Here is a 27,149-nt window from a genome sequence, read left to right on the forward strand (position 1 = left end):
CTGAAAGCCAATATTATTGAACTGATTTTATGCAAGGTTATAAAATAGCAATGATAATAAAAGATGAACAGTTCTGAGAATTGGTTGGATTTTTCTTTAAATTTACGATGCTCCTGAGAGCCTACATACACATTACACGTGCATTGGAACCAAAGTGTATCCTTTTGAAAACAGTGTACTTGTAAGCTTTACTGAAATGGAAGCGTTTCACACACGTGGAATTCATCAGTATTTGAACAACAGTTTTAAAACCTTATGGTTAGTTCAAAATGCTTCTTAGTGTTGTTTCAGCAACCGTAGCTGTCAGAACTATAAAGCTGGCGTGTCTTGGCCTTGTTGAAATAAAACATTTTAAACCGCTCATTTTAACATTTCTGATTTTTTTCCCAGAAACTGTGAGAAATTTTTAACATTTCACTATTTTATTCTGACACTTGCCAAGTTTCATCCGACTCTAGATTTGTTGCGCTGTCTCTCGTGAAAATCTCGGAACATAAATTCACCCGCGCAGAATCCAGATGGTTTCATTTAGATAGTTATTTCGATTGTGGCCATCGCTGTGGTGTGGAGGAATTCTAGTGAAATGACAACGTCTGCAAAAGAGGGAACAGGAATAAGAGAGGTTTTCATTCATCTGCAAATGAAGAGAGAGGTGAAATCCTTCCTAGAACAGGGTTGCTTCTTATTAATGGAGTTTTAACAAGTGCCAGGAGCCCTTTTTTACCATTACCAGTTAAGACAGAAGACAGAGCTGCTGTATTGTTGTTCAGCAATGTCACAAAATATCACAACACTGGAATTCAAAAATGTTCAGCGTGCTTTGAAATATAATAATGTACGAGGGTCAAAGTTACAGTGAAATGAAACAAATACAAATTGAATTAATTGTTCTTAAATTCTGGGATGCCTTAAATATGGTTATGGCGTCTTTGACTTACCTTGAACCAACTTTGCCAGTGACACCATGCTAATATTTTAATGTATTCAGGATCTGTATAAATCAAGAAGTGAACTGTATAATCTGTGCTGGACTATATAGGTGGTGGTGATTGTTTTTTTCTGTGCTACTTACTGGCTTACTCCATCCCTGCATCTCTTCCCATTTCCTCTCGGACTCACATCAGATAAAATGTAAACCACCATTTCGGCATTTCATCTTTTTGGACAGGACAGAAATGTTTAAAATATCCAGCCCATCTTCAATCTGCTATTTGGAGAGATCCACTCCTGTAAACACTATATGGTGTGGCAAATGGCACCCAAGTCTTTGGAATTTTATTAAATGTTGCCTGAGGGCAGGCTTTATACCCCTTGCTCGCCAGCTACAGACAGCTGCATCTACTTGAAGGAGGTTGTTTGCTTTGTAAAATATTCTTCATAATGAGAAGAGAAATTGTGGGTTGGATCTGTAAGATGTTTAGTGTGGAATTTTTTGTATCATCACTGATTTTCATGTCTTTACAAAACAGCTACAATGTTTTCTCTTGTAGGCTTCTGTTGTTTTCCTTCACTGTTTGCTAACATGTTAGGAAGAGATCAGACACATTTTCATCTCATTGTAAAGAGGAAACTTCCATGGAAACGACGGTGGATACTCCAGGGAAGCCCGTCAAGTAGTTTAAGGTCAGAAATCAACCTGCATTTAGGAAGGAGGAACGGCGAGCCTTGCAAGCAAGCCTGTCAGTGGCATTGGGAGGGCTGGCTGCCCGTCCAGCCACGCCGCCCACGTCGGTCAGGGTAGGTGTCCGTCTGCTCTTTGTGGGTGATGGCCATCCCATAACAACCCGCCATTATTTAAACAGTTTTTCTGCAACCATAACTTCGTCGTTAAGTTACTGTAGCTGTAGACAGTGAACCCTGAGGCTGCCCACGTTGGGTCAAGCGTGGTTTGAAGCACGGCGGCGGCGCTGGCTGTGACATGGCCGGACTCTGCCCTCCTCCCTTCCCGTGGCTGTTAGCCAACGGAAAGCCCTGTTTTTGTATGTAATCATAATATTTTTCTTCTGCAGCGGTAAAAAAAGCACAAGTTATCTAGCAGGGCTAATCCCAGGACAGTAGGAGTCCTAAAGTGGTTCATTTATTTAAAGAAAAAAAGTGTGAAATATGAAAATCTGGGTTGGCTTTTTCTCGCTCTGTGGAAAACCAGGGGATAACATATAAAAAGGGAGGAGAGATGTGACAAGAACCCAAAAAAATAGTACAATCTGAAGCAATTTAAAGCATATAAGATAATTTTTCTGAATCAGGATGATGGGAGGACAGCAAAACCTTTTGCACAAAAGGGGCTTGAAGGATGTGCTTGGTACGCTGTGCCATTAATTGTGGAACCGCGTGGACTGGACAAAGTTGATTTTATATTGATTTCACTGAAGTAGCGCAGTCTACTCGTGGGCTAGGGCTGCAGCAAGGTATCTCCTCCCCATCCCCTCAGAGCGGCTCCAGCCCGCAGCCTTGAGGGACAGTGTGGGGAGGCTCCTGGCAGTGCTGTGGTGGCCGGGGGTGTCTGTGGGGCAGCCAGGGGTGTCTGTGGGATGTCTGTGGGTGTCTGTGGGGTGTCTGTGGGTGTCTGTGGGGCGGCTGGGGGTGTCTGGTGGCAAGGCTGGAGGCCTCACCATTTCCCTGGCAACGCAAGGCAGCGTGGCAGCCAGGTGAGGCCTGTCAGCCCTGGCCTGCGCCATTTTATTTTATATTGACATTGCCAAAATGTGTTTTTTAAAAAATCTGTCAGCTAAAGGCAGGGGCCAAAGGCTGACAAATTATTTAGAAGGGGAAAAAAAGGCACCCAGCAGTGTTTTACCTACTGCTGTTGGAGGCGAGCTCCATCACCACTGGGAGGGAGAGGAGAAAAACCAAACTCCAGCTGCCATCCCCTCAGCCTGATTACTGTCTTTGTTTTACTGATTTCTAGTTAGTTACTTGCTTTCTCTTCTTGTTTATTTGTGACTTTCTCCTGGCAACAGCAGAGAGAACATGTTATTTTGCTGTTTCTTTCACAGGCAAATTAGATATAGGTGGCATGAACTGTCAGGAGCATTTGGTGGATTGAGTGGTGCCTGACACTGCTCATCTGGTAGGACTGAAAGGGTTCGGCAACTGCCTACATGCTGCCAGAGTCTGAGGAAATCCCTGTTGCTGCAGGGGCTACCATCAGTCTTGGGGCAATGCAGCATCTTTAGGTGTAGCTGCAATGTCTGTTGGCATAAGCATGCAAACACTGAAGAAAAATGGGAGAAAGATGCTTTTCCTGCCATGTCAGAGCTCAAGCATCTCAGTCTCTTCAAGTTATTTCCTCCTCACTGCTAAAGGTGGGGAATGAGATCGAAAATGGATGCACATTTGCAAGAGGTCCAGCTGGAGGTCTGCCAGAGGGAGGAATTAAAACCAGGTCTGATCTGCTTGGCCCGGGGTGAGTTATGGAGCACCGGGACACCTTGCCTCCTTCCAAGGCTGTGATTTCATGCTCATTGTGGTGGTTCAAGAGAACAACCTTGCTGGAGACTCATGGAGTAAGCTGCGACTTAACGAGGTTCACAAGCAAACGTGAGCCACCAGGCACTTGGAAGGGACCTCTGGGCAAGGTCCCCCTTGTTCTTCTGCATGAAAAGCCACAGTCCAGTAGGCAGTGCAGTAATTGAAGGTGGGAGTGAAGGAACACCCATCCCTTGGCACCCTGCATGGGCACAAAATGCTTATTGCCATCCAGCCATGCTGTGCCCGTAACAGCTGCTGTTCTTGCTGGCTTCTCCTTCCTGATGTTTTCCAGGCAGACTGCTGTTGGGTAGGATGGCAGGGCGGAAGGAAGCAATGAAGCTGCATTTGCTGCAGGTGCTGCCGAGAGACCCAAAAGACCACTGTGATCCAGCTATTCCATGCAGGCTTTTAAATCTAGGACAGCAGGGCTTTCTCCATATTTGTCTTTGCATTTTACAAGCGTTACTGTGACATTCATCCCTCTAATACATGAACCCATTGCATCTTCCTGTGAAAAAGGGCATTTTTTATCTCCTTTTTATGGTGGGGGACTCCTGAGGTAGAACATGGTTATAGAATTTGCCTATAGTCACCTACTAGGGCTGTGAAAGAGCTTGGAATAGGTTTGTTTCCCCATTATGGACCTTAATCACAAAAAAAAAATCCTTCCACTCTGGTGAAGCAAGTCACGTTGGGTAGCTGCTTTTGTGCCTATGATGTGCTTTAGTCCTGCAGTTCATAGACCTCCCTCATTAAACGGTCACATGCTGCAGACTGAATGCCAGGCCAATCTTCCAGCCTTGTATTTGCAGGCTGGAAAGGCAAATGCTGGCATGAAAAACCTCAGCTTTCATTAGACACTGTCTGAAATCAGCTAATCTCGTTTGCATGAACAGAGAAACTACCATACCGTAAACACAGGGGTTTGGTGCTTGGGGTACGCTGGGGAATACGGCCACATCAGAGACTGTCCTGGCTCTGCTGAAGCCAGCAGCAGCCTCCCACTGGCTGGGAAACTATTTAAGCAAAGCCAGAAGAGAGCTGAAACTGCCGAACACACTGCTACTGACAGCTGGTAAATAATAATCCCATTTGGAAACAGTAAATGAATAAAATACATTTGACCTTTGGTATCTTCGGGGAGCTTTGTGGTCCCCAGGCAGCAGGAGTTCAGGTGTCACTGCCAAAGCTGGGGGGGTTATGATAAGTGATGAGCTAGTCTTGAAATATTTCTTCTCACGTTACTAAATTTGTTTCAATAGCAGGTAAGCAATGTGTGTTTTCTCTCCCTGGTGTCCTGAGCTAGCACATCTTCACAGTGTGCCTCACTTTCTTCTGACTCCCTTTTCAAGGCCAGCTGTAGAGACCTAGTTTTCCACTGCTTTGGGAATTGTGCCCACCTTTGTGTCTGTATTTGTGTGTGTATTTCTTCATGCCAGCAATGGTCTTTCTGCTGGGTTTATCCACAGCGCTGAGCACAGTGAGGCCTCCTCCCTGCTCCAGAGTGGCGTGATAGCTGGTGATAGCAACCTAAGCCTCTGTAGGGTAGTTGCAAGGAGATATAAACTGCCTCCCATCAGCCCAGGAAGTCTTTTCAGCCCTTGGGCTCACCTGTGGTTACAGGGTACATGACAGCCAGCCAGAATCATCTCAGTATCTCACATCTTCCATCCACTACGTAGCAGCAATAACTTTGAATGCTGCTCATTTTACATCAGTTCATTTATGGTCCAACTCAGGCCTCGCTGCAATGAGGGATGTTTTCCTAGAGGTTTCTGGTGACCGTTCATTGCTTGCCAACATGTTGTTGGAGCTGACATTGGTTGCTCTCTGCTTGTCTTGCAGCACAACATCAGGAGCTGTAGTGTGGGGGTCCTGCCTGTTTGTTGGTGTGCCTGGGGCAGGTGGGGAGGACGGGCTGGGGTAGCTCAAATGTACACGGTGCCATAGGTGCAGGACCGGCATCTCACTAGGAGTCTAATTACATTTGGGGTGTAGAGGAAAATAACTCAAGTGTGAAAGGAATATGTCTTAAAATGAGCATTTTGCTAAATGGATTTGCTCCTCTGATTCATTGCTCCAGTGCAGGCTTTCAGCTACCGGAGTAGCTCGTTGTTCACTCATTTTTGCTCTATTAATGAACATGCACAAGCACTTAAATGGAATAATGTGCCTCGTGAAAGAAAAAAAAAAAGCAACACAACTTGATGTCTGTATGGGGGAAAAAACTACACAGATAAAACCAGTGCCATTCCGGTGGAGTTTTGTTTACTGAAATGAATTTGTTGCTTAGGCTTAGCTCTTGGGGCTTTGCTGTGTGGGGCAAGGGCAGTTTGTACGCTCCTTTTGTTTAAGGTACGTGACATCATTTTTCCCTAGATCTTTACTTTTCTCTCTCCCTTCATACATTGTTCTGTTTCATATCAGAGTCAAATCTAGTACTAATTTTCTGAGGGTTTGTTTGAGCTGAGGTTAAATCAGTATTTAACAGGGAAGCTGGGTCAGGATGAGAGTCTCACAACACTCATTGTGAACAGTGGGAGATAAAATAATGTTGGAGCAGATTGTAGTTTGGAATGAAAGAACAGGCTATGTGACTTTATGAAAAAGCTGCTTTCTGAGGTCTTTGTTCTTTTAGGAGGGGTTTCCTCTCCTTGAATGGCTCTAATGTGCACAGCCACATCACCTGTAGATGTGTTTGGGGGTTACCTCCCCTTTTCTCTTCTCCCCAAGTTGCAGGTTTGCCAGGATTTTTCTTCCACACTGGAAGAAATCTCACAGCAGCTCTGAAATTGCCTCACCCTGGGGAGTCATTACAGGAGATTTTCACCTGGGCAGATAACAGGTCTCAAGGGACCGATCTCCTCTGAGCTCCTGGGTAGAGGTTGTATTTTATACTAATATTGGATTACGGTAATGATGCCACTTTTGAGGAGTTTTGCTGTTAAGCTGTGCTTTCTTTCCAGGCCTGTATGTATGTGTAGGACAGAGGGACAGCCCCTTCCTGAGCACTGGGGAGTGGCACTGAAGTCCCGGCTGCCTTGCCAGGCTGCTCCCAGGGGCTCTGAAGGGTGAAGAGCAACTGCGGTTTATCTTCTCCCCCCTTGGAGAGTCCAAGCTGTCCTCTGCCCCACAGCCCTCATTGCTGAGGGGTCTCTTGTTCCAGCAAAGGGCCCATCCCTCCTCTTCCTGCCCTGCAGCAGCCCAGGGCAGCCTGCAGCTTCTCCACCTCTGCCTTCCTTGCCCTGTCCTCTCCCACTGCCTTCCCAGGGTGGTGTGCAGGAGGCTTTGGCCATCAGGGTGAGCAGGGGCATCCTCAGCACCACCAGGAGAAGGTGGTTGGCTGCCCCTGGGCTCCCCTTGCAACGGGGAAAGCAAAGGATCTTGAAATGACTCCGGTGTATTAATAAGCCAGGCTGTCCCACATAGCAAGAGCAAAAGTGGGACAGTCAGCACGCTGCTAATTTTACATAGGCCCAGGGGGATATTATTTTCCAGGGAGGGTGTTATCATTATTTTGTGTCCTAAAGGGCCTAAAATTAGTGCTTGTCAGAAGCAAGCTGCTATTGGAGGCTTCATCCCAGGCAGCCCAGGCCTGGGGAAAGCTGGGTCTCACGCACACGCCCTGCCCCAGGAACTCCTCAGCCTGGCAAAAAGAGACAGAAACAGAGGCGCAGAGAGGTGCTGGCTGGAATTCCCTGTCTGCAGCCCCCATCCCGGTCCTGTGCTTCTCCCAGTCTGGCAGTGAGGGAGGTCCACTCCCCTCTGATCCCCAGGGACATCCACGCTGCAGCAGCGCTCAGCTGTTTCTTTGCTTTCCCTGAACCAGGCTATGGCTGCAGAGTGGGAGTTGTGGCTGATGTTAAATGAGGGATGTGCTTTTGAGCGTGAAGACTTTCAGTCATTTAATTACAGAGAACATTTGCAGCCTCTCTTTAAATCCCTCTAGTGTGGGGATTTAACATTTGCTGCCTCTCCGCACCCTCTTCCACAGGCAAACTCAGATGCCATTCAGGAAAGGAACGGGGGAGCCATCGGTGGATCCCCAGCTCTGCCAGGACTCCTGGCTCACCCGCTGCACTGCTGGGCAACAGCCAGGGAAGCGCCGGGGTGCCCAGCACCCTGCACACACAGCCTCGGGCAGATCTGGGATGTGAGTCCTGGTCCCCACCCGCAGCTATGTTACCCCTAATACCTGGGTTGAAAGTCCCATCCCACAAGGCGCCAAGCATGCTAACCCAAGCGTTAGTCAATGGGTTTGTTCACATGCTTAAAGTTAAACACCTCGTTAAGCGCTTTGCTTAATTAGGCCAGACCGCGCTGTTCCTTGTGGGATTGAGCACAAAGTGAGGCACACTAGATTAGAACTAATATTTTCAAGTGAAAAGCTAAAAATGAAGCACTTAGCCCCCAGTTCTGGAAATAATTAAGCACATGGGTAATTACTGATTTCATTCCATTCATCAGTTTTGTTGATTTCAGTAGGGCCGTGCAATGCGGGTAGTTACTCAAGGGTGTAAGCATATGCAAGGTCGGGCCCCTAGGTTAAAAGATCATGGAGACTGGGGAAATAGATATTTGTACAATGTCTAGCACATGGTGTCTTCAATGCCTGTCACATGTCCCTGGGTGGTACAGTAAGAATAATAATGCCATATTTAAGTACTACTGATTTTTAAAGAAGCTGAGCACTGGTCTTCCCCACAGAAATGTGGCTTGGGCTTCGTGTGTTACGCAAGCCTCATTGTTAATGGTGGAAAAGAAAGAGCATATGATATCTGGACAAGGAAACCTGTAGCCTCGTGTCCACCTGGGCTATTCTTTGCCTAAATGTGAATGTTAAAATACTGTCTTCACTACCGCAGCCCCTAATCGAAAAGGAACAAAGTGAAATCCAGGCTGCAGTAGGTTTTGTCTCAACAAGTCAGCAAGAAAGACTTTTGCAGCTATTCTTTTGTCTGTTTGCTTTTCCCTGGGTATGTTTTGTTTTGTTTTACCTTTTTTTTTTTAATAATTCCTTTTAAAAACAGACACAGCCCTTATCTGCTAGGAAAGACTTAATTCTTGATATCTTTTTGTTCCCCTGCACATGATTTGACAGTGATGTTTACAGAACTCATGATTTAGAAAAAATGAGGAGGGAGGAAAGAATAGGAGTGAACTGAACTAAGCTGACCCAGGAGAGCCTCCTGCCACTCCATGAAGCAGCTGTTAATGATGCCTTTGATAATGTGCCATGCTGAAGGGACCGTTAAATGATTTCTTTTCTGTATCCAGACGGCAATGTTTTTAAGCTGATTGTATGTGCCCTCAGGGAGGTTACAATACCATGTTTTCAAACAGAGCCACCATGAAGCACCTTGTGTCACAAACAAGGCTCATTAGCAAAGCTCAGCAATTAAACTCCGCTCGGTCTGCTGTCCTGAGATAAAGAACTCCCAATTTATGGCCCGGTTGACTTTCGCTGGAGATGAATTGGCTGACAGCTTGGAGTGGTGACGTTTTGTCTCATGAGTACAGCTGTTCGCAAGGGTGATCTTTCAGAATGTGACTTTTCCACAGACTAACCAAGGATATTAGCACTAACTAATTACAGGGAGAAGCCAGGGGCGATGGTTTTCTAGGAGTGGGAACATCACAGGCCCCAAACAGCTGGGTAGTGCTAGTGCTTTTCTCTCTTCGAAAACAACAGCCCTGCTGGAGGAGAGCTCCCCATCTGGCAAGCTCTTCTAATTCGTATAATAAATGCAAATTATATTTATCTTATTTATTTTTTACTAGACTTTAATAAAGTTTAGAAGGGACTGGATGCACGTGGCAAGACATGAGCCTTCTCTTTAGAGCGAACGTGTTGTAGCATTTCATTAGTGATACTGTATTACAGGAGCTATCTGCACATTAGTTTGTTTTCAATTTTATGAACACTGTTTTTAGGAAAGAAATTTTCTCCTATTTGCTTCTCAGTCCAGTGACTTTTTGCTGTTTGATTTTGGTTCTTTTGCATTGAATTTATATAGGAAGACTTTTAGTGGCTTTAGGTATTGGTGTTGCTGATTAAAAACTGTTCATCTTTGTACAATGTTATGCTTGCTCGTCTTAAACATAAAGTGGTTTGAATCCCAAAGCCACTTTAACCCAGGGATTCTTGATGTAAATCGGGAGATAGAGTATGCTCTCCAGGATCCAGCAGAGAGGGGAACACAAAGGAAGAGTTACTGGTGAAGCAGAGGAAAATTAGTTACTCCAGGAGCTCAGGAAGGAAAAGGGCACCTGTCGGGGTCAGGTCCTGCCTCAGATGGGAATTCAGATTGCAGATAAGCGGGCTCCCAGGGCTCTGCTGTTTAAACAAATACAGCAGCAAATTTAAGCTGTAGGCTTGTCATCAACATCAACTTTATAACAGCCGCAGATCCATGCGAACTGCTTACATCCAGTACTGTCAAAAGTGCAAGAGAATAGACACAGTGAGATTGCTGCAGGAGTGAACTAGGTGACTGTGTAGGTGTTTGGGTACAACTTTTATATATATATATATATATGAAGCTGGGTGTGGTAAAGGAAGAAACAAGTACAGAGTTGAGGACCCGAAGGAGTGTTGTGCTAGCCTTCTGCAACTTCCAGGGTGACACTACCTGAAGACCTCCCCTCTGCATCATGTCAGTCTAGTTGCATCAGAGCTCAACTGCTTGGTCCATAAAAGGCATTTCTGCAGCTGTGATGATCTTTCCCATCTCTGTTGGCATGCTCTCTGTATGAGGAGTAAGAGTCAGACTCAGAACTCAGCACTCTGTTTTTTGGTAAAGGTCAGGGCTCCAGCAGTAACAGGCTGAAAATCCGGTAGGTGAGCATAGCGGAAGGTCATCAGATGCTAAGCTGGTCAGTGTGCATGGGTACAGATGGATGGGTACATGGAGCTATGCTGTTTGTGGGAGAGGGGCTTAGGGCCAAGAAGGTGTCTCTAGCTGACTTCTGTCCGTCTCGGTGAATGAACTGTCTTGTGCAGTGAATATCTGTATAAGCCTTTTTTTCTTTTTCCTATTAAAAAAACTTTTCAGTGAGCATGTGGATCCCCATAGAGGTGATTTAAGCCCATTAACAATAGACTCGCTTTTATTAATTACCCTTTGTAGAATCATCCTAGGATTCCCAAGTGTCCTTGGGCCACAGGTTGAATATTATCTACACATTGAAGGATAAGGTCTCTGATGATGGTGGTTAGGAATGTAGAGCGCAGTTTCTGAACTGAGGAGGACCTACTGGTGTTTGTTATGTGGTAATTGCTCTCATTCACCCCAGCCTGTAACTCTTTAGGAAGCACTGTGTTCTGAGTGAGAGCCAATAATACATCCACAGACCAGGTGGCCACAAGTACAATTAGCTCTGTGTTTGCTGCAGATGACATTGGTTTTGAGCCTGGGCCAAGCAGTGAGCAAACCTGAGGTACCCAATGGTGAGGAATGAGAACATGAGACTCTGATCTCTGTTTGTTACCAAATAAATGGCAGCAGGAGGCCTGGTGTGTGTGGGGCTGTAAGATCAGCTTGTGTTGACTCTTTTGCAGCCAACATAAATGCTGGTTAATCTGTGTGTGGCTACTTTGAAATGTCAGCAGCAATGACTCAGAGATTCCTCTGGATGAATGGTGGTGAGGAGGGAATAAGCTGTGTACATTGATGGCTAACTGCATGGTGTATCTCTTCCCAAGCACATAGGATGGATCAATTTCTGTCTCTTTCCGTAGCTTGCTGCTCCCTGCCACAGGTGTGGTAAGTGCCTGAGGAGCCCTTAGCTCCATGATCTGCAAATATTCAGGTATATCCTTACAAAGCATGGATGTGGCCAATGTGAACACCAAGGACCAGGACTGCCAGATCCACTACAGCATCTCCCTTTGCTGCTGTGCAGACACAGACATTGGATTTTCTTCTTTCCTTAGAAACAGTTTTTTTGTCCTATAGTATGTTTGTGCTGGACAGGCCTTGCAAAGAGCCTGTTTGCCCATCCAGGAACAGGGAAATCTTGGTGAAATGATGAGAAAAAAAGATGGAAAATGAGAGGAGAGGGTGATCTCTTTTTTTGTGATTATGGTACTGAAGGTTTGGGTGATCCTTAGGATTATTGATCCATTTGTATGATTAGCAGTGACTGTTTCTTATGGTTTCTTAGTGATTTATTTGTGCTATATAGGGGAGGCATCTACTGCCACCAAAGCTGGTTTTAGTGAATCTCTGAGAAATAAGTAAAGTTATAATGCTAAGTAAGCACACCAGCCTGCAGAGAGCCCAGGCTTCCTGAAGGATTTCTCAGGGTTGATGTGAGGAGCCATCACAACCATTCATCGGTACAGATGTGTAGGGGAGTGTAACCCCTGCATGAGCTCACTGAGAAGCACTGGCTGGCTCCAGAGAGATCTCTGCAGGGTATTCCCACCCGTCATGTTCGTGGGAGCCCAGTCTCACAGGGAACCTCCTGATGCAAGCTTTGCTGACTTGTATGCCGACTAATTTTTCAGATCTGTGTCACTTGGTATTTGGTGGTGTCAATGCTTTGCATTCTTAGTTGCTGCTTTAGTGACTAATGAAATTGCTGTCTGCAGCCCTGCTTTGTAGCTTCCATGGGAGGTTGTTATTAGTAGTGCAGTTCTGGTGTGTGTTTGCTGTGCTACCAGCATGGGATCAGCCCAACAGAGACCACTCATGGAAATCATGATACGTGCAGGAAATGAGACCATTCATGCTATGCAAGTGTCCTGAAGTCATGACCAGGACTACAGTCTGATGTGAGGCCCCCTCTTGGTGTTGCCTTAGCACCTCAGTGTTGAACCTCTCAATGCTGTGAGACAGGAGAGTGTTGCCATCATCCCAGGGAAGAATTGGGCAACAGGACTCTGACCCAAATGTAAAAGCAGATTTAAATGGGTGGGATTGAGGTACTGAGCTCCCCAAAGGTCTCTCCTGCAGCAAGGAAGAGGTAGGAGCTCAGGAGTTGTAGGCAAGTGTGCAGGCTGATGGCTGGCTGGGGGCCAGGAGCTGCAGGGAGTCCCCAGGCAGGCAGGGCAGGATCCATCCCACCACCCCCAGTCAGGGAACAGGGCAGGCTGGGGGTTAAAGGCAGCCGGGGTAGCCCCCAACCCAGAGCACCAGGCGCCTCTGTGGGGACAGGGATGGGCCGAGGCCAGGCTGGGATGTCAGCCTGTTTGACCCTAAGCCCCAGCAGCCAAATTTCCAGGAGAGGGGAGGATGCTGTCATGGCCCTTACAGTGTCCTGCTCACTGTACTACTTCTCATGGGTTCTTAACTTCTCTGCAAACATCTCCAGCATGGATTTTTTTCTCAAAGAATTTGCAAAATACAACAAAAGTGAGGAAAATCTCAGTGTTTGTTTTGCTGAGGAAAAGATAGGTAACCTCTAATCAGTTGGGGCAAGGATATTTGTCATCCCAAGGTGAGGAGGAGACTCGTGTATTTCCACAGGAAATCCAGGTAGTGTATATTGATATTGTTACTTCATGCTGCAGAGTAGCTATTGCCTGGCAGAAATGTTTCAGGAATTAACAAAATGCAAAATGGAGACTAGCAAAGTAAGCGGTTGCAGCAAACTCTGTCGAATGTATATTTTTCTTCATTATTTTCTCACTGAAACGTGATGATGTCTGATGGAGCATTATGGATGGGGAGAAGGAAGGAAGCGTTAGCAAAACAACAAGCTACTGCTCTGGCTAATGAGGCAAAAAGGAAATTCTGGCTGTAGTGGCAATGAAGTCCAACGAGAGAGAATTTTGCTTACGCTGCAGTAAGGGAGTGGAGCTTGCAGTAAGACCCTTACTGGGTCAAACCTATAAAACCTTTCACTTTACAGCTTCTCCCCATCATCTTATCTAAAAAATGAACATTCACATAGGCATACAACTCACACCCACCCACTGCATGGATGGCATGCACATTCAGCTGTGATGATGGAGACTGCTAGAATTTGTTGTGGTTTTGATCCAAGGATCTCTCTAGTCTTCAGAAGATGAGAAAGATGAGGAATCAGACTCTTATTGCACACCTAGTAAGAACTGGAGACAGGCTAGTCATCCCACACACCAGATAGAAATACATAATTTTTCACTCAAACCAGTTTGTGAAGAGATGTCTTGACCTTTTTAGCATAATTGTGAGGGCACAGAATGGTAAATGAAGGCTGAGATGCTCTGCTCCTGTGGCAGTAGTTTCTTAATTGCATTTTGGACAGATATGGTCAAATTTTCTTTTGAGTGTCCCAGACGTCTCTGTTGGAGAATGAATCCCTGAGGCAGGACATGCACCATAGCACAGCCAAGTTTTGGGCCCACAGCCCCAGGGAGTGAGGATTACATCTACTGCTCTGCTGCAGAATGCAGCGTAGCTTGGATCTTATGGTGTGAGCTTCAAAACAGCCCAGTCTGGGTGCACACAGCATAGGCTGCAAAGTACCTGGAGATGTGTCCAATTTGAAAACCAGCCCAGTTCTTCTCCAGCATCTCAGAAATCACATCAGTCCCCAGGGTTTTGACTCTCTGGCTGGTTTAAAACCAGATGGGGCAGAGATGCGCCTGTGCTTGGTGGGCTGTGAGGTTGCAGTGCCTGGTTGGGAGCTGGTTGCGGGTGCAGTAAAACAGAACATGTTGCGCGCTCTGATGGTTTTTCTTACCAAAAACAGAGAGAGAGAGGGAGAGAGAATCCTGTGTGACTATTATCACATACTGATGAGCTGAGCATTTAAAGCCAGTCATTTGTGGATGAGAGGTGAACAGGCACTTGTATCACCATTGGCTATATCAGGTAAAACATAGGAATAAATAAATAGTTTGGATCTGACGCTGCCGAGTTGCCAGGTCTCCTTGTTGGCCATTGCTGTGGCATTGCAGGGAAGGGGCTGTGCTGCCAGCCTGGCATTCTTCCAGGTAACCAAATTTATCTGCTAAATGGGACTGAGTGGCTTGCGCAGGCTCAGTCATAAGCTGGACAAAATCTTGCTGGAGTTTTGTATGTGTGAGCAACCCAAGTCTCCTCCCCACAGCTCTTGCGCTTGGTGATTTTGGAATTCCACACCAGAACGTGGCTACAGAGGTAAACACCAGCTGGGTGTCACGTGAAAGGGAGGGAGCTTAGTGCAACTTGACAGCCCCTGGATACAACCGGTGGTCTTGAATTTCATATTCCTTTAAAATGAGGAGATCAAAGAGCTGCGATTTGGAAACAGCCAGCAGCCTGTCACGGTGCATTAGGAGTGAACAACAACCCTGTGTCCAGGTGAAAATGGCTTTTGTGTGATTTGGTATGTGGTTTTAGGATGGGAATCCCCAAATGCCCAGGGATTAGGCACACAATACACAAGTCCTTTGTGAGCTTGACTAAGTGCTCTGTTGCCTGGTGGAATTTGCCACCCTGGGTTACATTCCCCAAAACAGAAAATGAGGAGAGAGGCGCTCCTGGGGCTCAGATGGGGACAGATGGGTTTGGCCAAGGGGGTGCTGAGTTGCAGTTGGCACCTCTATCCCAGAGGCAGGTGCTTAGTTTGGGATCACATCTGCGAGCTGTGAGCTCTCCAGTGGAGCTGGTAAAGGCAGGGCTGGCGTGAGACCTTTATGAGAAGAGGAGGAGGAAGAGGCACATAGCTGCTATTGGGTTGCCAGAAACAGCTGCCACCTTAGTGCTATCTTCCACCTGGGCTCACGCTTCCCTGCAGGTGGACTGGGCTTCAGGTAAAAAGGAATACGCAACTGTTGTACCCACCTATGTAAGGATTTCTTTCCTAAAGTCTCTCCAGGTTTCTTTTCCATGTGTTTATGCAGTCCGTTTTTGAGCCCATATCCACCCTTAGTGTTCACATCCATGGGATTATAAGTGGTGACAGCATGCTGAAGTCTTTTAGAGGGACTAGCCTCGAATGCCAGACTTTATGAGAGATTTCTGTGCGTAAGGTACCTCTGACAGGATGCTCAGAAGTGCTTAGTACAAAGTCTGAGCTCTGCTTTTATTAGATCTGCCAGTGCTGATATGGCCATTTAACAGGGGTAAAAATAACTTAAGCAAAAGATGTCCTTTTATTAAGCCATGACTATATCTTAGGTAAAGTGTTCTTATTCTATAAATAGATGTCACTTTGCTCTAGGAACAGCCTGGCTTTTTATTAACATTGTCTCTTTACTAGCACCTACCATCTATTCTGTAGTGCTAAACTGGGGAAAGCTCTTAACTTGTATATCCTGTCTCACATCTTTTGCTTTCAAATGCCTGTAAGAGCATTCCATTTGGTATAAGGTCCACTTTTTTTAATGGATGTTTTTGATTTTGTTTTGACTTTTTCTCTCCCATTGACTTGCACTGCTACAGAGAATAACAGCTGAATTACATTTGGCTTCTCCTGCTTCCTTTCTCTTTGAGATGAGGTTACAACGACCTCATCTACCTAAATCAATAATCTGCACCCAAATCTAATAAAGATCTATCAGGGCCTGTAAAATAGCATGCAGCCCAGATGGAAAGGGAGGTCCTAATGTCCAATCCACTCATTAGCTATTTATCAACCATTAATGATGAGAACAGGAGTGGTGTGTGGGGAAAAGGATGCAAAAAGAAGACAGCAGAGAAAGTTCCTGAATATGAGGAGGAGACAAAGGCTGTAAAACATAAGCGTACAGGCGTGACACTGGCTGAGGAGAGGGAGGTACCTAAAAAGTGGAATTTCCATAGGAGTTTACTTGCAGAATCCCTGATTTTTATACACAAAATCTGTGTGTCTTCAAGCTACTGCATGAGAGAACATAATGAAGAGCTGAAATACATTTGGCTTCCCATCAGCTGACCCTGCATCCCTTTACAGATGTGAAAGCGCTAAACCAAAAAGCAGTATTTCCTGAAACTGAATGTTATATCCTTCTTTTTTTTCAGTAAAAGAGAAATTACCTGGGTGATCATGGACCCATCACTTGGTCTGTGGCAGAGTTAGGAAAAAACTGCAATTTCTCAGTTCTTTGCTTTAATACCAAGATTTTTCTTTCAGCTGAAGTAAATGAACACGTGAACTGACCATCAGAGGTTTTTTTTTCACCAAATTGCTGGAGCACAGAATTAGGCAGGCAGCTAGTGCGAGTAGAGAAATATAATTTTTCATCACTGTTTATTGAACAGAAACTGGCTTTGTGACAAAATATGTCTTTTCAATACTGTTGACAACATGTTATTTTGTATTTGAAAACTGAAGCCACTCTTTTTTGTTGTTGTTTTTGTTTTAGCTTTAAATGAAAACAGTTAGTGTTTTAGTGGTTAAACATTTTTATACAGGTTTGAAGCTTTCACCTTTTTTCAGGGTGGGGTGTTAATATTTGTTGGAGATGGGACATATTTTTTCAAAAGCTGGAGCAGTAGAACAAAAAGGAATTCAGCATCTCTGGAGTTTGTGGTATGCATAAATACAATAATGTTCCATGAAACAATATTTCAGATTCCAGCAATGCAGAACGTAGTAGCAATTCCAAAGAAAACAGGAAATAGAAGTAATTAGTCAGACAGAAGGAAGAATCCCAAACATTACTAGGGTACCAAACGCTTTACAAAACTGTAGCCAAAAGCCTGTCTTTAAATCTTCTTTGAATATTCTTAGAGTCTTGCTCTGCAGGTGGAAAGTCAAAATCAGTTGCAGTAAACTTGTATTCTCTTTAATGAACACTGATTTCAAATTTATCTATTAGATAGCTGCAATCAATTTTCCCCGTTCTACAGAAGGAACTATTCCGCGCTCCATATATCTTGTCTAGATACCCTGCACTGAAGGAGCACAGCTACAGCCAGGGGCTCTTTTGCAAGGTGGGTGTGGGAGGTCACATCCCTCTCCATCTTTAACAGCATCTTCTGCGGCTCCAGTTCTGCTGTGCGCGGAGGGGAAGGGTGTCAGCAGTACTCCTTGCTATGAATGGAGGCGGTTGTGCAGCATTTTTCAACATGGACTGAGGAATCCACTGCATCCTTTGCCAGTTTGCTCTTGCTGTTTAAAATCTGACCTGTATTTTCTATTTGAAGTTGTCTGGCTTTAGCTTCTAGCCATGGGTTCTTGTTAAGCCTTTCTCTGGAAGATTAAAGAGCCCTTTATGACTGGTATTTTCTCTCCATGGAGGTACTTAATACCCTGTAATCAAGTCACCCTTGGTCTTCTCTTTGATAAGCTAAACAAATCCTGCCCATCAGATTTCCCACTGGAAGCAGTTCTTCCTCCCCAGCCTTTAAATCATGTTGGTGGCAATTTTCTTCACACTCTCACGTTTTTCAATTTCTTCTAAGACAGTACAGATCCCAGAGTTGTGCATGGTCTTTCTGCATTAATCTCACCATGGTTTATGGAGAAACACAACTGCAGCCCCACAGCAGTGCCAGGGGAACACATATGCTGAGCTGTGTGACTGCAGCTGCAGAGGTGCTAGGAGAGGGACTTTGTTCCCACGTAGACTTGTACGGTTGTAGGCATCACCTGCGTTCCTTGTCCCTCACTGTATAACTGTAATAAAAGCATTTTTATTAATAAGCCCAGCTTACCAGACGAGTCATTGATTTCCTGTGTTTCTCCAGGCAGGAGTGGGGCAGCACAATGTTCTAGTCAGCCGTTAAGTTTCAGTTCTGCTTATTGGATTCTTTTTCCTGTTGTGTTTCCTTATATTTCTCTCCCCCAGTGTCAATCCCACATTTAGATTTTCTAGATAAAGGCTAGTGAAGATGATTCTGACCATACTCCTGGGACAGCCATGGATTGTCCATAGCTATGAGCACCACTTTGGCAGAGCTGTGGAAATAGCGTCTTCTAAGGAAAGACTTTAGGAAAGGAGAGATCTCCATGAGCATGGCTGGATATCGTTTGGCAGAGTTTGTATTGTATTGGACATGGAAAGGAGAGCTTGGCAGTCATCCCGTGACACATCAACCTTTTCTCTGTATTAGTTAAACTATCTTGAGGTTTTACAGCCAGAGGTTCTCCAGGTGGTGCTCAATGAGGGAGGACATCATAGTGTGCTCTGCAAGTTCTGCTGTTTTGTCCTGGTGAAACACATCGTCTTTTTTGACTTAGTGCAACTAGCTTTGCTGGTGGCTGCTCTGTACCTAGCAGAGTTTGCATGCCTCACAGAAGAGGTTTTGGATAAAATATATTCACTTCCTTCTGCGAATATGCTCATGTTTGCATGATAAGGTTTTTTTCAACTGTCTTGATCAGGGCTGCAAATGTTTGTTTGGTTTTTTTTTTTTTTTTTTTTTTTCCTGGAGCAGTAAATCAACAGGCTGTGATTAAAGAATTTAAGAAGCTCCTTCATTTGCCAGTCCAAAATTTAATTTACTGAAGCATCTCTAACTAGCTAGCAGCTGAATCACACATTTTGTATTTCTCTTCTCCTTTATGGAGTGAGACAGAAGATCAGAGACACCATGTTCCAAGACTTCTAATGCTGCTGAATTTATATGTTGGCCAGAGACGTGTGTCGTTGTTCCCCCTCCCTCTTTCAGAGGAAGGTATTTTTCATTACATAGCTCTAGACCTGTATTTTTCCATTCACAAGTTGCTACTGTTGTTCTCCTTTTGTTTCCAAAAAGGAAAAAAAAAAAAAAAAAAGAAAAAAACAGATGGCTTTAGTGTTGTTTACCCCAGGAAACATTTTGAGCATTCAGTAATAAAACTGGGAGGAAATCTTTTACTTCCTTTATGCCTCCTAGCAAGTAACCACATCAATATGAAGTGAGGATGTTTTTTGGGTACTGACCCAGTGTCACCGATCAAAACACAGCAATAAATACTTTCAAGATGCAGTCTTGAATCAGGCTGGTAGATGAGAAAAAGCCACTTCTGTTTTGGAAAGGAATTCTTTCCTTCTGCAACCACTTTCTAAATTGCATTGACATTTAGCAATTAACATACAAAAGTTTTTGTATCCGCAGGATCATTTTTCATGTCAATAAACACATTCCTTTGCCTTTCAGTGCAATGTTTAATAATTCTCATTTCCTATAGTGGAAAAGAACCCTTGTACTTTATTTGTATTACACAAATTACATGGAAGAAACAAAGCCATATCTGATCACAGTTATTAAATTAAGAACATTTGCATAAATCCCTTTTTTTTTTTTTCCTAATCTAGTTTGCTCTTGGTAAACAGTGTGTTATCTAGGTTTAGCAAAGCATTTGGTTTCTAGCCAGATTTTTGCTTTCCCCCTGTCCTTTTTGAAGTTCACTTGGCAGGCAAGGTCTGCTTCTCCTAAGCTATCTGTCATCACACAAAGTGGATTCCAGCTTCAGACAATAAACGAGTTGTTATTCTAGATTCACGGGCTGAACTGTCATTAAGTCACTGCATCTCTCCTCTGGGGTTTTAGGACGTGTCTCTGTTCCATCCTGAGGCTCTGCTCTGGGAGCTCCATTGGGGACTCTTCCTAAATTGCAGAAAGTTAAGTGGAAAGTTTGGTGGTGCTCCCTGGCTCTGCGTGGGTCACGGGGCAGATTGTGCGAGGGGATGGCTTGCTGTGTGGGATGGCTGCTTGGCACTGCTGAAATGGAAAAAGGTCTGTCTTGTTTCCATGGAGGCCCTCAAGTTTCCAAATCTGAGTGACACCACTGCGGTTAGGATCAAAGAGAGTAGAGAAGAATAAATGAAGATTTATTTTTTTTTTTTCCCCCCGGAAGAAGTTATATGTGTTGAGAGAAATGATCCTTCAAGAACATGGTGGTTCTTCCTACAGAACAGGAGGTATTAGAAATACCTGAAATATCCATGAAATTTGTATGCCTGGCAAAGTGGAACCCTGGTCCATGCTTGCTCTCGAGGTACTATGAGAGTTGTTCTATGTCTCTGTACACCATGAGCAGCCCGTGGTAGCACAGTGCAATTTAACCAGTGAATGTTGGTGTCTCTTAAACGTCTTAGCTGGAACCTGCAGATGTACACAGAGCATTGATGGGAGTCTCCAGTTACCTTTATTTCCTTTCAGGTGGTTTGCTTAGCATGCTGGAGTGGTTGTGGATTTGGATGGATGAAATACAAAGCTGGAGCCATGTCAGGGCTGGTGCATGTAGGGTGAGTTAGAGTTTATGGGAGGTTACTTGTAAGAGGTTTTGGTGGCTCTGTGTGACAGGGTAGGGACTTCTTTCCCCTTTCCAGTGCAACCTGCTTTGGGACAACCAGATTTCATTCCCCTCCAACCACTTCTGCTGTTCCCTTTGCTTCTTGGAGAAATCCTTCTCCTCCCCAGCTCCGCTGTTGGTTATTCATTTTCAGTATTATTTCTTGCTTTACAGGGGAGGGGATTCAACAGGGATGTCTTCGAGTCCTGAGTGGCAGAGGTTCTTTAAGGAATGAAAAGACACTTTGTACTTTTGACAATGATATTGATGACCATCTTATATAGAGTAGTGCTTCCCTCTAGTACTCCAGGAAGCCCTGTCAGATCCCAGCCTGGAAATCTTTTCCTTTAAAAGCTTGTTATTTAAGTTGCTAGTTACTCTTCCTCACTGGAGATGCAGCAGACTTCAAAAAAAGATGGTGGCAGTCATGACAAAGCTGCTTTGCTGAGATGTGCGTGTCCCACGTGAGATGTGCTCGCATTGCTTTGGCCTTGAGCTTGCTCCCAGGCTTGTGCTGGCTGCAGCTCCACAGTGCTGTGCTGGCTGCAGCTCCTCGGTCTGACTGCTCTGCAATGCCTGGTGTTGGGGTGATGGGCTGGGCTGCCTTGCAGCTCCTCGTTCCGCAAGGCCTGGGGTCTGTCATGTGTCCCTTCCCTGCCACATGACTGGAGCTCTGCCTCGTTGCACGGGGCAGAAGGAGTAGGCTAGACGTGAGTGAAATCGGATGAGTCAGGGAGCTGAATCTATCTGGACCACACTACCTCCAGCCTTGCAGGCATGGCTTTTGCACCGTAGGTGTCAGGTTGTGTCTCCATAGTGTCTGCAGTCTGGGGCTGGACCGACTGGGCAGCAGGAGCACAGCCAGGTGGTGGACAGCCTGCTTCCTGAGGGCTCAGTTTGCTTAGAGACCGACCTTGCAGGCTGCCACAGCGTGTCCTGACTGCCTGGTGAATCTGTGACACAAGGAAGAATTGCCACCGTGAGGGACTTGACAAATCCTGGAGGGAAGGGTTTAAGAAGCGTGTGTGAAAGGAGAGGTCCTAAATTTGTGAGGTCCAGTCCAACCACCTTTAAAGGCAACCGGCTTACATTGATTTAAATGGAATCTGGTTTGGTCCTTAGTAAATGAGACCATTAAAGCCAGCTTTTATCCCCCTTTTAATCAAACATGAGGCAAAATTGAAGCCTTTGTTTACATGCCACAATGGAGCCTAACTGTTGGTGGGGTCCTGGAGATAGAGACCCAGACACTTAACTTGAAAAGGATTTTACTGCAATAATGTCATTATGTTTTATTGACCAAGCATTTCCACAAGTGGTGAAAGGTGATTATTGGGAAATCGTGATGAATGTGCATTATGTCACTTTTGAATCATATCCTGTACACGGGAAAGATGTGAGTCCTGATTAAGTGACCCACCAGGCAGAGGGGGTTTGTCTGTAGTAACTATGCTACTGCATGCATGGGGGCTGAGGGCTGCTGTGATGAAAAATTTTAGTGGGAAACTACAAAGCCATATTAGAGGAAATGCTTTCAAATCAAGATGTATGGGGGTTTATTTCTGCCTGCGTTACATACCCCTGAGCTGCTTTTGGCCAACTGATAGTCATTAGATGAAGCTGTATTGCTCTGCAATTTACTTATTGCAGGGTTGTGACTTTGCTGCTAACAGAATAATATTTTTCCTCATACGTAACTTATAATTTGTTGGATGCGCATTCAGCTCCTGTCATAGATTAAAGTTCCAGAGAGGTGTGCCACTGCTCTCCAGGCACTTACAGCCTTCAAATGGCTGTTGAGCACAGCCAGATGCAAAGCGTTAGCACAATGACTTGCACAGGCTTTTTCTCTTGCATCCACACTCAGCTAGGAAATGAAATACAAGATCACTGTGACATCAATAAAACATGCTGTCAGCAAGATGTGTAAGTTACCTGGAAGCTGAATTCCATTTACAGGTGTCAGTGGAGTATACTTCATGCGTTTTTTTCCCCAAGAATCAGTTTCTGTGATTGATTGCATTTGTGTTGTTGAATCTCGTTTCCATTTCTGGCATTTTTATAAGGCTTATGAAAGTGAGAGATATTAAACTGGGGGGTTTAGGAGAATGCTTTTCAGGCAGAAACAATAAGACTGGAAGAGATTTTCTGTATTTGTTAATATTCAGTTGGGCTTGGGTCTTTAGGTTTGGAGCTTGTTGCTCATAGGAGAGTCTTTTGCTGTATGTGTTTAAATATAGCAAAATATTTCTCATGAAAACCACCTAAATGACTTTTCCCACACTTCTGTGAATTTGGTTGCACTGAATATGCCCAACTTCAGTGATTCTTATACACAGAAATTCCTGATGTGGTCATCATAAGACATATGTCCTGATCCTCCAAGACTAGTGAAATGACTAGTGAGAGGATCTAAGGCAGAGCTCAGGGGCCAGAGCAGAGAGCTGCGGAGGAGTAGCCTTGCAGTAAGTAATGCTAGGTTTCTCATTTCAACAAAATTTCTCATTCAGTGCCAGAAGTGATTTTCTTGGATGTTGTCATTGCAAACTAGTAACATTCTCATCTCATTTAAAGTTGGTAAAGCAGAGGCACATACCTCCCAGTGACTTTTTTTTGGGGGGGGAGGAGAAGAGTATGACTGAAAATCAAGTCCCTTTTATTCATATACTTAGACTATGGGTTAAACGCCATGCTTTAGGTAGTGCAAACAGAGCTAGGGGCTAGGCTAGTAAGATGTTGGGTTTTGTCTTACAAGTCATGATTAATAAATAGTGTTTGTGTTCCTGTTTCTTCTGCACTTAAATTCCTCCTTGAGATGAGTAGTGATCTTGTCCCCCTGCCCAACATGAGCTGTCCCATCCATTGTGGCAGCGGAGAGCTCCATGCCTGCGTCAGCCCATGTTTCCTGGCTGGATCTTGCCCATCAGTTCGTTTTCGTGGCTGCTGGACTTGGGCGAGCACATTGTTTGTGTTTGGCTCACAGGGGTGCCCGTTGCCAAACAGTTTGTGCAGCCTAATCCGTGTTTGTGGCACTAAGTTACACATCTCCCACATTAGTGACATTTCATCTAATCCATTTCTGGGTTTAAGCAGATTATCAATTTCTTTCAGTGAGTTTCTGCTTTCAGAGAAATAAAAGGAGACTTGTAGAGGGGTTTGCCGCTAAGATTTGTGTGTGTGTTTGCATTGAGGATTTATTTATTGGACTTCTAACCATAAACAGTTTAATGTTTTCGAATTACTGCTCAGTCTCATTTAGTTTGGTTGTGACCTTGAGCCATACATTTCCAAGGCTCTTGCTAATGGATCTTTTAAATGATGACAATGAAATGCACCAGGCCCTTTGATGAGGGGACCGTTGCTACATTGCATATTATTTTAACGTTATTCTACAAAATAACCATTATAATATCATTATTATTTTTTAACTCTGGTTTTATTTTGTCACACCAACATTACAACAATCTGCATCTAAAATATTTCCTCATTTGTGCAAAGCACATTTCTCTGCCAGGGGTAATGAAATGACCAAGCAGTGACCCTCATTTTTATGTTTCTCCTACTGTGAAGAGGAATTGAAGATGAAATGTAGAAGCTAATAGCTGTGCAGCCCCAGTGAATCTAGCAAATCTAAAGAGCCCAGCCATGGGATACATTTAAATATTAAAGCTGTTTTTATGTGCTCTAAACAATATTTGATGCAGCTCTCAGTATGCTTTAATCTGGCTAAATGGTTATTGTGTTATGTGTCCTAGCTGTAAAACTGTCTAGCTCTTTTGTGGTCAGGATACTTTTCCCCACTGCAATTTAGATTGGAGGTGGATAAACATAAAGGACCATTCTCCAAAATGTATCTTGTACAGGTTAATCCTGCATGGAGCAGGGTGCTTAAAAACCAGTCGCATTTATTTAATACTTGCTTTCTGATGTGCATCCTGACAATTGCTTGTAGGTTAGGGAGAGTGCTGGTTTTCTGAGGGGAAAAAATAAGAGGAACTTGACACAGTTCAGTCATATAGGGAGAGTGGCAAGGTGCTTGGTGTCTTACCTTTGCCTGGCTACAGCGGGAATTGTGTGTTTGCATGTTTGAAAAGTTTTCTTGCTGGCTTCATTGCTGAACATCAGAAAATACCTTTTTGTGTGTGTGTGTGAGATTCTTCTGTTTCCCCTTGACAGTTTTTTGGAGTGCAAGAGCTCCTGTTGTGCTGGCGATCAGTGCTTGGGGCTGCCAGGATGTAACAGCACCCTCAGTGAGGATGCATCCTGCCTGCTCCCACCAAGCACCAGCAAAGTGTTGGGGCTGAGGCAGGAAAGATGAGGCAGGAAAACCTTGACTAATGGCTTTTTCTTGATTGCTGGCTTGTATAGAAACAAACGAACATGAATGTCTTAATTTCCTCTATGCCTCAGTCCATTTTGGCTGGCACATTTGCTTTGGAAAGCAAAATGCTTCCTGGAAGTTGGCTGCTTCAGCTCCCGGAGCATCTCCAGGTAGAGGTGTCAGATTAGAAGAAGTTGTTTGCATGCATCAGGATTGCGTCTGAATTTCCTGCAGGTCTGTGTCTTTTGTGGGATTTATTTAAGGCTTAAAAAGGTTCAGATGGAATTTTTCCTGGTTTTGCAGCCTTCCTAACAGAGCTATCTGGTGTCCATTCATGACCGAGTTCAGGTTGTGTTGTTTTCCTGAGAGGTGGCAATAATTTCTTGCTCCTTTCTAGCTGCCTAATTCATGTTCATGAGATGTGTAGGAATCCCTTTGCCATTGCTCTCTCTTCAAAAGTGGTTGAAATAGGCTAGTGGCCTCAAAAGTAGAAACAATGCATGTAAAGCCGTATTATTCCTTATTTCTTTAGGAAACCAGGCTAAATATACACATTCTGCTTTCTTCCTCCTAATTATTCCAATAAACCCCACCACCACCACTTCCCCTCCTCTCCCTCCTACCCCTGAAGAAAAAATCCACCCCCCAGTGTAGCGTGGTTGTAGTAATAAGGGGACAGAGCGTTTAGTAACCTCTGGGAATGGGGTTTCTGAATTATCTTGAAGTCTTGAAATTACTTTAGCGATCTCCTTTAAATCCCAAGTGGGCAGTGATCCATATTGTAAACCCTTCACACATAATTTGACACAATTAGCAAATTTTGCTTCTGAGACCGTCTTGTGACTTGCGCTGAAAGCATTTCCTACAGAGGAGCTGTGGGCTGTCTGGGTGCAGGCGGAGGTAAATGAATCAGCCATGGGGGAAAGCTGATATTGTCCAGCCTACCCCAGGCCAGGATGATGTTGATTAAAGAAGGTCTAGTTTATGCACTGTCAAAGGAAATGTTTCCCTGTTTATGTTCCAAAAATAAAGCAGAACACTGCACACAACTCCAGTGCAGGTCTTTTCTGGATTCTGAGTTACTTTTGGTCTAACTTGTTTTTCTTAAACAAAGCGATTTCCCGATTCCTGTAACTGACCTTCCTATCGCTAAGTCGAATGATCTTTGTCAGTATGACTCTTTTATGATCTTGCTAATGAACTTTCCGTTTTATGCTTCTTGTCTGATTAGTAATGCCAGAGATTTAACCAAGCAGAGATAATTCATTAGTCTGAGCCATAGCTCTGAGGGCACGGTGTCAGACCCTCCCTTCCCGCTCTGTACACTCCATTAGTTTCTCTGTGCTCTGAGATCTCCTCCATTTTTTTTCTGAGAGAAAGTGCAGAAGTCTTCTCCTACTGCAGATTCTTTATGTATTGGTCATTCTTGACTCATTGACAGTGAAATTCATAGGATCATTCTGGAAATTCTTACACAGTGGTTTTTTTTTTTTTTAAATTCATATTAGTTTAATGCAGATCTGTGGAAACAAAAAAAAATTCATATACTCTGACTTGCAGTATAAAAAAAATAAGTGATTAATTGCAGTTTGTGGATGCAGCTATGATTGTTTATGCTACAATTCCTTTCCTTTTTGATGTTGTTTTAATTTACAGCCCTTAAAATTCAGAAATGAAATATTTAATCTGTTACTGAGTAAGTGTTGAAGTCAGTGTACTGTAGGGAAGGAAGGAGATTTCTGTGAGAATGACTCTGTGCATGACTCAGTGTGTTGGTTTGATCTTGTGCTTCTTGTCTGCTGATCCCAGGGGGTTGTCTCCTTTCTAGAGGTGCTTTCTGGGATTGGGAGGCAGATGCTCAATTTACTAATGTACGTGCATGCTGCTGCCACGTCTGCACTGGGTTAGTGAGCTGTCAAGACTTTGACCATTGCCTGGCCACACTCTTTAGCAGGTTGTATCAATTCCACATTAGAAACCTGGTTCTGCCAAATAAGTAGGTTGGTGAATAGGTAGCAGCTTGTATGGTGGGGATTCACCTGACAGAGGGATTAAAACCATGAAAGGATGGCTCTCCTTCCCTCCTGTGGTAGAGCTGGTTCCTAGGGTGAAACTGGCTACAGCAGGGAGAAGAGCTGGGGGAAAGGAGAAGGGACTCACTGACAAAGTAAAGTCATGTGCAGGAGGAGCGGGAGAAATTGTAAGGGAGATGATACTTTGGAGTAGTGTGGGAAAG

General features: G+C 44.5%; 1 long non-coding RNA gene across 3 annotated transcripts in view; it reads left to right on the forward strand.

Moving 5' to 3' along the window:
- LOC142602550 (uncharacterized) overlaps positions 1–27,149 on the forward strand; it is a 107,966-nt gene that overhangs the window by 11,362 nt on the left and 69,455 nt on the right. For 2 of the 3 annotated variants that reach the window (XR_012836289.1, XR_012836290.1), the window contains exon 1: positions 26,780–26,867. The exons of the other annotated variant lie outside the window; for it this stretch is intronic. This is a non-coding gene — a long non-coding RNA (uncharacterized LOC142602550). Of the gene's footprint in view, positions 1–26,779; positions 26,868–27,149 lie in introns of those variants that run through there. 3 annotated transcript variants of the gene reach the window in all.

The sequence above is a fragment of the Balearica regulorum genome, chromosome 7 (genome assembly GCF_011004875.1).
Source record: "Balearica regulorum gibbericeps isolate bBalReg1 chromosome 7, bBalReg1.pri, whole genome shotgun sequence".
Classification (NCBI taxonomy): domain Eukaryota; kingdom Metazoa; phylum Chordata; class Aves; order Gruiformes; family Gruidae; genus Balearica; species Balearica regulorum.